General features: G+C 44.3%; 1 long non-coding RNA gene across 2 annotated transcripts in view; it reads right to left on the bottom strand.

The window, feature by feature from the left end:
- Positions 1-718: 718 nt before the first annotated feature.
- Positions 719-13091, bottom strand: part of LOC113886337 — a 28114-nt gene continuing 15741 nt past the window's right edge. Inside the window, exon 4 of one of the 2 annotated variants that reach the window (XR_003509416.1) lies at positions 719-2215. This is a non-coding gene — a long non-coding RNA (uncharacterized LOC113886337). Of the gene's footprint in view, positions 2216-12351; positions 12687-13091 lie in introns of those variants that run through there. The other variant, XR_003509415.1, reaches the window with a different exon arrangement.

Here is a 13091-nt window from a genome sequence, read left to right as displayed (position 1 = left end):
TAGCTGCACACCTCGCTTAATCCATAGCATACCTCCAAGGTAGGTAGTCTACTGATGCCCATTTTGAGGCCAGGAAGCCAGAAAGTTGAGCAGCTTGCTCAAGTTCACAAGGGAAAAGGGACAACTGATGCAGTCAGCACTTTGGAACTGATCTCACCGGGTACTAGTGCTAATGGAGAGAACACAGGATTTCCAATCAAAGGACACGCATTGAATTCTGGCTCCACCTCAGTCATCATGTGACCTCCGGTGAGTTGCCTAACCTTGCTGATCCTCTGTATCCTCACCAGTACAAAGAGGATAATAATTCCTATCTTACAGGACTTCTGTGGGGATTAAATAAGATTATATGTGTCAAATTCCTGGCACCTAGTACATGCTCAGTCAACACTGGTCCCCTCCCCATCTCCTTCCTTCCAGAAGCCTTGATCCCACCTTCTACGGTCCTGTGGCTGCAACTCCTCCCCTCAGCCACGTCTCCTCCCTTGGACACTGTTCCTCCAGGCTCTGCTGTTCAGCCCTGGAAGTAACTGTAGGGTAGGCGGAGTGGAGGGGGAGTGCGAGGGGAATTGGGCTTTCTGGGTGGCAGGACAAAGCTGCTCACCTGCTTCGACTTCCCAGGTGGTTCAGTGGTCAAGAATCTGCCTGCCAGTGCAGGAGACCTGGGTTCAATCCCTCGGGGTCAGGAAGATCTCCTCGAGAAGGAAATGGCAACCCACTCCAGCATTCTGGCATGGAAAATTCCATGGACAGGGGAGACGGTGGGCTACAGTCCATGGGGTCTCAAATTGCTGGACACAAGTGACTGATTGAACATGAACACTTAGGGGGAAGTGCAGAAAGATCCATAAGTGGACCAGCAGAAAGACACAAGGGGAACCTCCCTAATGCTCCATGGACTCACCCCTCCCCAGCCCAAGCCCTTGACTTCCTGGGTTTCTGGGTTTCTTGAGGTCCTTATCCTTTGCACACACTTCCACCTCCCACCCCACCCTCCTGCCCCACCATCCTGTCCCACACACTGCCTTCACTCAAACTGTCTTATATGCCAAGTTGTGCTGCTTAATTATTCAATAGGAAGCCTCCAAAAATATGTCTAGGGAGACTGGTTGGGAGGGGTCAAGAAATTATATCAAGAACTTTGCTCAAACAAGGCTGCTTGAGATGGAGAGAGAAGATACATGTATTCTTCCCTGGCTAGGAGATGGGATAGGATGAACAATTCCTCCCTGTACATTTTAAGTGTTTAACAGCTTCTTGGGCTCTCAGTTGCAAAGTACTATCCTCCACCCACTCAAGTGCCAGATAGTTTGAAATTCATTCGCTGGGTTACCAAGTCCCTCTGAAGGACAGGTTACTTAGGTAAACCAAATGGTAATAAATCTGCATGTTATAGACCCTGTTTCCATCAGGTTTAACTGATGATGAAGGAGGACTCAGAGAAGACATCACAGGGATGGGACTGAGCTTTCTGAAAGCGCCCACTGTGTACAAGACACTGGGCTAGACTTTGTGCTTGCTTTTTCTTACTCTTTCCCACAACCTAGGAAGCTGATGACACTGAAGCACCCAGCCAGTCAGTCCTGGGCTGTGGTCAGCCTCATTTCCCAGCTGTGGACCCAAGACACACTAACCTCTCCCAGCCTTGATGTCCATATTGAAAAGCAGGGACGACAGCACCTATCTTCTGAAGGAGCTCCGGGGATAAAGACTGGAGGGCAGGTACCATCCTGACCTAGGGCTGATGCTTGGGACTGGCTGGGGCTCAGCAGAGAGGCCAGGGAAGTCTGGGGAGGGCTCACCTGGGCCCAGCTCTGAAGCTATCGATTGTGTCTTGATGCATCGAGTTGAGTTTCACGCTGCCGAAAACAAGTGTGAGCTGTTCAGCTGAGCCTGGAGTGCTTGGGAGAGTGTGAGAGAGCCATGCGGCAGAGGTTAGAGTGGCCTACGGCTGCCAGGTCCAGGTCACGGGCCTCTCTGCAAGTGACATGCTGGACCCGGTGATCGCTACAGTTCCTTCCCGCCCAGCAGAGAACCCTGTGTTCCAAAACGAATTCATTTATAGAATCTTAAGAGTCCCGTTCCGGCTTTTCACATATGACAGGCAGCTTAGGAGGTACAAGGAAGATTTCTCTCAAGCAATTTCAAAACAAAACAAAGCAAGCTGCAGGCGCTGCCTCGGCCTGGGGTGTTTTCCACTTCTTACCCTGTTCACCTGCATGGGGAACAAAAACAAGAAAAGTTTTTTTTTTTTTTTCTTCTCTTAAATAACACACACATTGTCTTTCTACCTGGCTTTCCCTTGGGCTGGGTGCCAGCAAGGTGGATAAGATCTTTAAGGAACTTTTATAATGTCACATACTTATGCAAATTGGCAAAGTGTTTATAGCAACAGGCACCACAACAGCGCCCTGAGGTTTCAATTAGTGAGAAAAGCAGGGCAATCTAAGCGGCTCCAGAGCATGGAGGGTGAGGTTGGATCTAGAACACTTGGGACTCTAGCTTGGCAGCTGCCCGGCCACACCACTCCATCTCCTGAGCCTGTCTATCTGTGTATGGAGATGATGTTGTCATTCCACGTGGAGTGCCCGACAGACCCCGGGCATGCTGGACACACACATGGAGTTGACTGTCCACCAATGCGACTCCGACTTCCATCACATTGACTCAGAGGCCTGTAAGCACTCCAGTCCAAAGGCCCACTGGCCACACACCCACACGCACAGTGCCAGGCAGGACACTGTCCTTCCAGCTAGGGACAGGCAGGACACTGCACTTTCCTGCTGGACAGACCTGGAGGGAGGCCTGGGCCATGCCCCACTCTATCACTTAACTTGTTCTGTGACTCTGAGCAAGATACCAGCCTTGAGTCTTACTTTCCTCATTTATTAAAAAGACAGTAGACCCGTGGTTTGGTCATGCCTATGTGGCGTGCACCGGTCTTGCTGGGCTGCCTGGGAGTTAAATGTTGATAAGGTGGTGCTAGTGGTAAAGAACCTGCCTGCCGATATAGGAGACATAAGAGATGTGGGTTCAGTCTCTGGATCGGGAAGATCCTCTGGAGGAGGGCATGGCCACCCACTCCAGTATTCTTGCCTGACGAATCCCATGGACACAGGAGCCTGGTGGGCTACAGTCCATATGGTTTCAAAGAATTAGGCATGACTGAAGCAACTTAGTACTCAAGCACTAAAGAACCACCACTGTGCTTGACAAGTCATAAGCTTCAGTGTATCCTGTCACCATACCAGCATCATCTAGGATGAGTCCCAAGTTGTATTTGGGGAGAGGGATTAATAGGCAATATGTAGAAAATGGGTCTGGGATCAGATTCAGGAGTGAGGTGCCAAGCAACGGAGGAGCAGACATGGATGAGGTCTCCGGAACTTTCAGAGGGGGTTACAGGGCTCTGTTTCCAAATTGATTTGTCTTCAGAAGGCCCTCTCATTGTGTGCCATGTGGGGACCAGCAATCCATGAATCACCCCTGGGAAATCCTAACCATGGCCTGAATGGGAGAAGAGGAATCCCAAAAAGGAGCACCTGCAGACTTCCCTGCTGGTCCAGTGGCTAAGACTTCACACGCTCCCAGTGCAGGGGACCTGGGTTCTATCCCTGGTCAGGGAACTAGATCTTGCATGCTGCAATTAAAGATCCCACATGCCGCAACTAGGACCTTGCACAGACAAAAAAATACTTATTTATTTCAATATTTAAAAAGGAGAGAGAGGTGAAGACATCTGAAGAAGAAGCAAAGATAAAGGATTCGGAGAGAAAAGACAAGGACACCCATGTACGCTGGAGCCATCTGGACCCCCCATGAGACATGGACACCCAGGGAGCTGCTGTTCACAGTAGCTCATTTTGAATCGCCATACAAACCTTTTGGGAAGCTGGGCTGGGCTGGACTGTCCCCACTTCACAGATGCCCACAGTCAGGCACTGACAGGTTCAGCTGCAAGCCCAGGACCATGGGACTAGCAGGCGGTGTACCTGGGATGCGAGCCCAGTGTCTCAAAGTCAAGTTCTAGAGTGTCCTGTGTGAGTGAGAGGAAGACCGATGTGGATTCTAGCAGGCCGATCATTCAAACTCCACTTAGCCTGGGGCAGTTCGATCATTAAGATCACTTTGGGCTTCTTTTTGGCTTGAGATGTCACCTGATTGTTTTCACTTTGTAGCCTCTTTCCAATGTTTACATTTGGAATGTTGTAAAACTTTGCTCTGTTGAGAGGCATAATTGGAACCTTACCAAAAACACTGCAAATGAGTCTTAGATTTAGTTGAATCAAGTCCCCCCCTTCCTGTCTCTCTCTCTCTCTAACCCCAACACTACAAGGGCCTTGGGTACCGTCTTCTGGACTCAGGTTACCCTCCCAGGGCCCTATGACTTCACTGCAGAAATTGCTGAAGTCAGCCTGTTACCTTCACAGTCCTTAGAGAGAAGGGAAAAATCCCAGGGGCCTGTAAATACTGCAAGAAACAGCACCCCACCCAGCACTCTGTTTAGCTTGGATGAAAAACGTACGCGGTGACAACGCAAAGCGCCCTGGGCAGCGACAGGACCCAGCGATGTTCCTGTATCTCATCGCTGGTTGATTAATTACCAGGCTACATACATGGGCTGTGGAGTCAGGAGTGGTGCCGTGTGTGCTGTGGGATCGTTCTTCTCTCTGCTGCTGTGTGTGCAGAGCCAGGAATCTCTGCCTGCCAAGTGTGAGAGGTGCCAGCGATAAACACTCCAGCCAGGTGGTGGGGACCAATGAGGGACAGAGTGGAGGCCGCCTGTCACACCCGACCTTCTCAAAGCCGGCTCTCAGCACCTGGGGTGGTATGTGGAGGAAGGCCTTTCTCTTTTCTCTGTTTTGATGGCTGGCTTTTGGGTTTTGTTTTTGTTTTCCCTGGGAAACCAAAAGGCATGGCCTTCAGCCCCAGACTGCAAGAGTGGGGTCTCTTTCCCTCTTAACTCAGTCCCTCAAAGACCACTGATGAATGCTTTGTTGTGTACACAGCATTGGGGTGAGACCATGGAAGAAATGAGGTCTGAGGGCTTCTCACCAGGAGCTCACAGGCCAGCTGAGTGATGAGATCCTCCAACCAAGCAGAGGGGGGAAAGATAAGACAGGGTAACATCCCAGGGAGCTATAGTGGACATTGGTCATTTGTGTCAGCTCTGTGGGGGCATCACCCTTCCATGAGGCAGATGGTCCCAGAGGGGCTGGCCACCACCATCTCCTATGTCCTCACCCCTAGCAGAGGAGTAAATGAGGAAGCTACGCTTTTCTGCAGAGGATCTGCAGAGTAGGGACACAGAGCAAATAAACTGAGGTTCATAAGGGTTTAACTTCCTCCAGGTTACTGCGTGGGAGGACTGAGCCTTGAATCTAGGTTTGTCTGACTCTAAGCTTGTGCTCTTCCCCATGGTATCACTTTAACCTCCAGAAAACGAAAGAAACAAGGACTAAAGAAGCAGAATCCATCTTCTCTATCCACTCATCTGCTGATGGACACTTAAGTTTCTCCCATATCTTAGCAATTGTAAATAATACTACTATGAACATCAGGGTGCATGTTATCTTTTTGAAATAGGGTTTTTGTTTCTCAGATATGTACCCAGGTGTGAAACTGCTGGGTCATATGGTAGTTCCGGACTTCTCAGGTGGCACTAGTGATAAAGAAACTGCCTGCCAATGCAGGAGATGTAAGAGACTTGGGTTCGATCCCTAGGTCAGGAAGATCTCCTGGAGGAGGGCATGGCAACCCACTCCAGAATTCTTGTCTGGAGAATCCTACGGACAGAGAAGCCTGGCCGGCTACAGTATAGGATCCACAAAGAGCTGGACACGACTGAAGCAACTTAGCATGCACACATGCATGGTAGTTCTATTTTTAGTTTTTTGAGAAACCTCCATACTGTTCTCCATAGTGGCTGCACCAGTTTCCACTCCCACCAGCATGTATGAGGGTTTCCTTTTATCCACATCCTTATCAACATTTATTGTTTGTGATGGTTTTGATGATAGCCATTCTGACAGGTGTGTGGTGATATCTCACTGTGGCTTTGATTTGCTTTTCCCTGATGATTAGTGATGCCGAACATCTTCTCATGTGCCTGCTGGCTATCTGCATTTTCTCTTTGGAAAAATGTCTATTCGGCTCTTCTACCCATTTTTAATCAAGTTGTCTTCTTGACATTGAGCTGTTTATACATGTTGGATATTAATCCCTTATCGGTCAAGTCAATTTGCAAATATTTTCTCACATTCAATAGATTGTCCTTTCATTTTATCAATGGTTTCCTTGGCTATCAAAAGCTTTTAAGTTTAATTAGGTCCTACTTGTTTATTTTTGCTTTTATTTCCTTGGTATTTTCATAAGTATTGTACTGAGTCCACACACTCACACAAACACACACTGGAATACTACTCAGCCATAAGAACAATGACATTTTTGCATTTGCAGAAACATGGATAGACTTGAGGGCATTATGCTAAGTGCAGTAAGTCAGCCAAAGAAAGACAAATACTCTATGATCTCACTTATATGCAGAATCTAAATGATACAACAAGCTAGTGAATATAACAAAAAAGTGGCAGACTCACAGATTTGAGTACAGACTAGTAGTTACAATGGGAAGAGGGAAGGAGAGGTAACCTGGGGTAAGGAATTAAGAGGTACAAACTATTAGATATAAAATAAGCTACAAGGCTAAATTGTATAATATGTGGAATATAGTCAATGTTTTGTAATAACAATAAAAGGAATAAAAACTTTAAAAAATGCGAATCATTATGTTGTACATCTGTAACCTATAGTGCATACCAACTATACTAAAAATATTTAAATTTAATTTTAAAAAAGAAATGGAACCCAGAGCTTCCCATAGGAACTGCTCTGCAGAACTGCCAATGCCAAAAGATGACCTGGAATATGCTGTCATGAAACTTAGAGGGGCCAGAAATGATTTGAAAAAAAGGATCTAATCCAACCCTCAGCTCCTAATATTGAGCAATAGACTGAGGGTAGCAGCTGTGCTTTAGTTCACTTTTCTCCCCAGTGTCTAACGCTTGCTTATCCAACGGTCTAATACGATACCACTATTTCCTTGGAACAGCAGAGTGATTAAAAGCATGGGCTTTCAAGGTGCAAAGGTCTAGGTGTAAATATCTCCTTCATTGAAAAAAGGGAGCTTTTTACATGGAAATCATTGAAAAGGATCCCTTTCTCACACCTTCAAAAATCAATACTGAATAGATTAAGAATATAAATATCAAGGCAACATTTGAAAACTTTCAGAACTAGTGAGTATCTTAATAACCTTGGAATAGGAAAAGATTTCTTAGTCAAGACATAAACATTTCTAGTTATACAAGAAAAGATATATAAGTTTGACTAGATTATAACTAAGAATTTCTATTTGTCCAAAGAGTCTCCAATGGGAGGGAACCCTCCTACACTGTTGGTGGGAATGTAAACTGGTTTAGTCATTATGGAGAATAGCATGGAGGTTCCTTAAAGAACTAAAAATAGAGCTACCATATGACCCTGCCATCCTACCCTTGGCATGTATTAGGAGAAAAACATGATCTGAAAGGATACATGCACTCCAATGTTCATTGCAGCACTATTTACAATAGCCAAGACATGGAAGCAACCTAAATGTCCATCAACAAAGGTAAGATGTGGTACATATATACAATGGAATATTACTCAGCCATTAAAAAGAATGAAATAATGCCATTTGCAGCAACACGGATGGACCTAGAGAGTGTCATACTGATTGAAGTAAGTCAGACAGAGAAGGAGATATATCATATGACATCCCTTATAATATGTGTAATCTAAAAAGAAATTATGAACTTACAAAATAGACAGAGACTCACAGACTTAGAAACCGAACTTATACTTGCTGGGGGGAAGGGATAGTTAGGGAGTTTGGGAAGATCATGTACACACTGATATATTCAAAATGGATAACCAACAAGGACCTATTTTACAGCATACGTAACTCTTACTCAATATTATATGGCAGCTTGGATGGGAGAGGTTTGGGGGGAGAGTGGATACATGTATTTGTATGGCTGAATCCCTTTGCTGTTCATCTGAAACTACCACAACACTGTTAATTGGCTATCAGTTCAACTCAGTCACTCAGTCATGTCCAACTCTTTGTGACCCCATGGACTGCAGCATGCCAGGCTTCCCTGTCCATCACCAACTCCCAGAGTTTACCCAAACTCATGTCCATTGAGTCAGTGATGCCATCCAACCATCTCATCCTCTGTCATCCCCTTCTCCTCCCACTTTCAATCTTTCCCAGCATGAGGGTGTTTTCAAATGGGTTAGTTATACACATCAGGGGAGCAATGTATTGGAGTTTCAGCTTCAGCATCAGTCCTTCCAATGCATATTCAGGACTGATTTCCTTTAGGATGGAGTGGTTGGATCTCCTTGCTGTCCTAGGGACTCTCAAGGGTCTTCTTCAACACCACGGTTCAAAAGCATCAATTATTCACCGCTCAGCTTTCTTTATAGTTCAACTCTCACATCCATACATGACTACTGGAAAAACCATAGCTTTGACTAGATGGACCTTTGTTGGCAAAGTAATGTCTCTGTTTTTTAATATGCTGTCTAGGTTGGTCATAACTTTTCTTCCAAGTTTTTTTCCAGGCAAGAGTCTTTTGATTTCATGGCTGCAATCACCATCTGCAGTGATTTTGGAGCTCCCCAAAATAACATCTGTCACTGTTTCCACTGTTTCCCCATGTATTTCCCATGAAGTGATGGGACCAGATGCCATGATCTTAGTTTTCTGAATGTTGAGCTTTAAGCTAACTTTTTCATTCTCCTCTTTCACTTTTATCAAGAGGCTCTTTAGTTCTTCACTTTCTGCCATAAGGGTTGTGTCATCTGCATATTTGAGGTTATTGGTATTTCTCCTGGCAACCTTGATTCCAGCTTATGTTTCATCCAGTCCAGCATTTCTCATTATGTACTCTGCATATAAGTTAAATATGCAGGGTGACAATATACAGCTTTGATATACTCCTTTCTGGATTTGGAACCAGTCTGTTGTTCCATGTTCAGTTCTAACTGTTGCTTCTTGACCTGCATACAGATTTCTCAGGAGGCAGGTCATGTGGTCTAGTATTCCCATCTCTTGAAGAATTTTCCACAGTTTGTTGTGATCCACACAATCAAAGGCTTTGGCATAGTCAATATAGCAGAAGTAGATGTTTTTCTAATAGGCTATACCTCCAAACAAAAAAAAAGTTTAAAATTTGAAAAAAAAGCTAAAAAAAAATTTAAAAAGAGTCTTCAATGAAGGTAAAAATATAAGCTACAAACTTGAAGAAAATATCTGAAACATATACAGCCAACAGAAAAGCAGTTTCAAAAATATATAAAGCACTCCTACAATCAAGAAAAACCTCAGCTCAGCATAAACATGGGTAGAAACCATAAAGAAACATCTAATAGAACAAGAAATACGTATGGAACCAATCATTTCAGCCTGTAGACAGGGAGGAGCTAATGAAATATAATTAAGCAATATGTGGGGTTTGCTTCAAGTTTTAAATAAAAGTTGTTTCATATTTATTTTTAAAAAAGAAACACATGACCAACAAAGAGGCGCTCATCTCACTAATAATCAGGAAGAGATGGATGACATTTTGTCCCCATGAAATACTGGTTTACATCTATTTGATCGACAAATCTAAGAAGTCTGACAATACCAAGGTGTTGGATGTGGAGAGGGTCTCATACACATAGCTGGTGGAAGCTGAAAAACCATGTAATGTTATCTTGGAAAGTTGAATGCCTGCATACCCAGCAAATTTAATCAGTATATATTCAATTTCTGTGGGGCTTCTCAGGTGATGTAATAGTCAAGAATCTGCCTGCCAATGCAGAAGACACAGGAAACACAGGTTCGATCCCTGGGTGGAGAAGATCCCCTGGAGGAGGAAATAGCAACACAATCCCGTACTCTTGCCTGGACAGTCCCATGGACAGAAGAGCCTGGTGGGCTGTGGTCCATCGGGTTGCTAGGAGTTGGACACGACTGAGCAACTTCACTTTCACTTTTCACCTTCATGCATTGGAGAAGGAAATGACAACCCACTCCAGTGTTCTTGCCTAGAGAATCCCAGGGATGGGGAAGCCTGGTGGGCTGCCATCTATGGGGTCGCACAGAGTCGGACATGACTGAGGTGACTTAGCAGCAGCAGCAGCAGCCAGTATTCTTGCCTGAAAAATTCCATGGACAGAGGAGCCTGGTGGGCTACTGTCCAAGAGGTCGTAAAGAGTCGGACGTGCCTGAACAGCTGAGCACTCACGCACGCACACCGATTTCTGTAAGGATATACCCAAGAGAAAATTTAGCATGTGTAAAGGAGACAATATACAAACAATAATAACAATTGAATGTATTAAATTACCAAAACACTGGAAACAATCTCAAAACCCACTGAAAAAAGAGTGCATAATGAAATCATAGTGTATTTAGAAAATGCAACGTTCTATGACATGAAAACCAAAGGGCCACCGAGGCACTCCTCTGCATGGATGAATCCATGTTGAATGAAAAATCCTAGTCCCAGAAGACCACATACAACCTGAGAGACTTTTTATAAAGTTCAAAAACTATGGAGAAGCAAATCTAAAACTAAGCCAAGCTAAATATGCCATTGAGGCATGCATATTGCTATTTTTTTTTAGAAAAAGGCAAGGAAATGGTAAGCACAGTATTCAGAGTGTGAGCTAAGCCACTTCAGTTGTGCCCAACTCTGTGTGACCCTATAGACTGTAGTCCACCAGGTATTGTCAATGGGATTCTCCAGGCAAGAATACTGGAGTGGGTTCCTCCTCCAGGGAATCTTCAATACCTAGGGACTGAACCTTTGTCTCCTGCATTGCAGGCAGACGTCTTTACTGCTGAGCCATCAGGGAAGTCCCACAGTATTCAGGTTAGTGCTTATCTCTGGGGAGGAGTCAGGGATGTGAAAGAAGAGAACAAAAAGGGAGCTGGATGTTGTTGGTGACATTCTAAACTTGCTTTGGGGTGGGGGGCATCAGACGTATTTATTGTATTATTCAGCATGCATACATGCATAAAATAAAGTAGAATAAAAGATGGCCTTTAGTGGATCAAAGGAGATTATGTACCATGAACCAAAGATTATGATTAATCCAATTTTGTGAAACTAAGATCCAGTCAATCAATCAATAGGAAATCCTGGGTCCATTACATGCTACTTAAATGGGCCAGATTAAGTTGCTTTAATACATCTTAATATCAGTCTTCTTGACTGTGGAATAAAACCATGAGCTATTATAAAGATTAACTGAGCAATAAATGGGCACTAATATATTTTTAAAAACAGCTTTACTGAGACATAACTCACATCCCATACAATTTACCCATTTGAAGTTGACAATTTAGTGGTTTTTAGTGTATTCAGAGTTGTGTAACCATCACCACAATCAGTTTAAGAACCTTTTAATCACTCCAAAAAGAAACCCTGTACCTGTTAGCAGTCACTTCCCTTCATGACTTCTCATGTCCTGCTACCCAGCCCTGGGCAACCATGAATCCACTTTCTGTCTCTGTGGATTTGTCTGGTCAGGACATTTCATATACAGGTAAATGCAACCATATAATATGTGGTCTTTTGCGATGGGAACCAATTTTTTTCTCTCTTTCCCTAGAGCAGAAATTATTACAATAGAGCTGTGTGAATGCTTGTTGGCTGTTTGTATTCATATCAGCTGTAATCAGGACCATCTAACATAGTTTTGTTTTAAACAACTGACTACTATCTACCATCAAAACACTGCAATACATTGTCTTATTCATACAAGTCTAACAACACCCTGTGAAGCAGGCATACAGAAGCCAAGCTACTTAGTCACATGAGCAGTTACTGGTTTAAAGCAGTAATCCATACACAGCTCTACCTCTAGAATCTAGAATTTTAATCACTACCTGATTTGTTGTGTTGTTCAGTTGCTAACTGTGTTCAACTCTTTTTCAATCCCATGGACTGCAGCACACTAGGTTTCTCTGTTCTCCACTATCTCCCAGAGTTTGCTCAAACTCATGTCTATTGAGTCAATGATGTTATCTAACCATCTCATCCTCTGCCCTCAATCTTTCCCAGCATCAGAGTCTTTGCCAACAAGTCTCTCCAGATCAGGTGGCCAAAGTATTGGAGCTTCAGCTTCAGCATCAGTCCTTCCAATGAGTGTTCAGGGTTGCTTTCCTTTAGGACTGACTGGTTTGATCTCCTTGCAGTCCAAGAGACTCTCAAGAGTCTTCTCCAGCACCACAATTCAAAAGCATCAATTCTTCAGCATTCAGCCTTCTTTATGGTCCAACTCTCACATCCACATGATGACTGGAAAAACCATTGCTTTGACTATGCTATGACACATGCTTTGACATAGCTATGACATATGACATATGCTTTGACATAGCTATGACATATGACATATACTTTGACATAGCTATGACCACCTGATAATGCCTCTGTATATGATGAAATGCTATTCTTATTTTTTTATAGTCAGGAAGGGTGTGTAATCAGTTTCATTTTAATACGACGACTTTTATTTTTCCTGGTGAAGCTGAGTTGCAGTTTTCACAGGGATGGAGTAGTGGTAAGGGTTTGGGTATTCTTTGCCTGAAATAAAATCAATCCAGTATTAACCACAAAGACCTACTGTACAGCACAGGGAACTCTGCTCACATGATGCAGCAGCCTGGATGGGAAGGAGTTTGAGGGAGAATGGATACACGTATAAGTATGGCTGAGCGCCTTTGCTGTCCACATGAAACTATCACAACATTGTTAACTGGCATCAGTTCAGTTCAGTTCAGTCGCTCAGTCGTGTCCGACTCTGCGACCCCATGAATCGCAGCACACCAGGCCTCCTTGTCCACCACCAACTCCCGGAGTTCACTTAGACTCACGTCCATCGAATCAATGATGCCATCCAGCTATCTCATCCTCTATCGTCCCCTTCTTCTCCTGCCCCCAATCCCTCCCAGCATCAGAGTCTTTTCCAATGAGTCAACTCTTCGCATG

The sequence above is a fragment of the Bos indicus x Bos taurus genome, chromosome 29 (genome assembly GCF_003369695.1).
Source record: "Bos indicus x Bos taurus breed Angus x Brahman F1 hybrid chromosome 29, Bos_hybrid_MaternalHap_v2.0, whole genome shotgun sequence".
NCBI classification, from domain to species: Eukaryota; Metazoa; Chordata; class Mammalia; order Artiodactyla; family Bovidae; genus Bos; species Bos indicus x Bos taurus.
The sequence above is the reverse complement of the archived record's forward strand: the minus strand, read 5'-3'. Positions and strand labels throughout refer to the sequence as shown.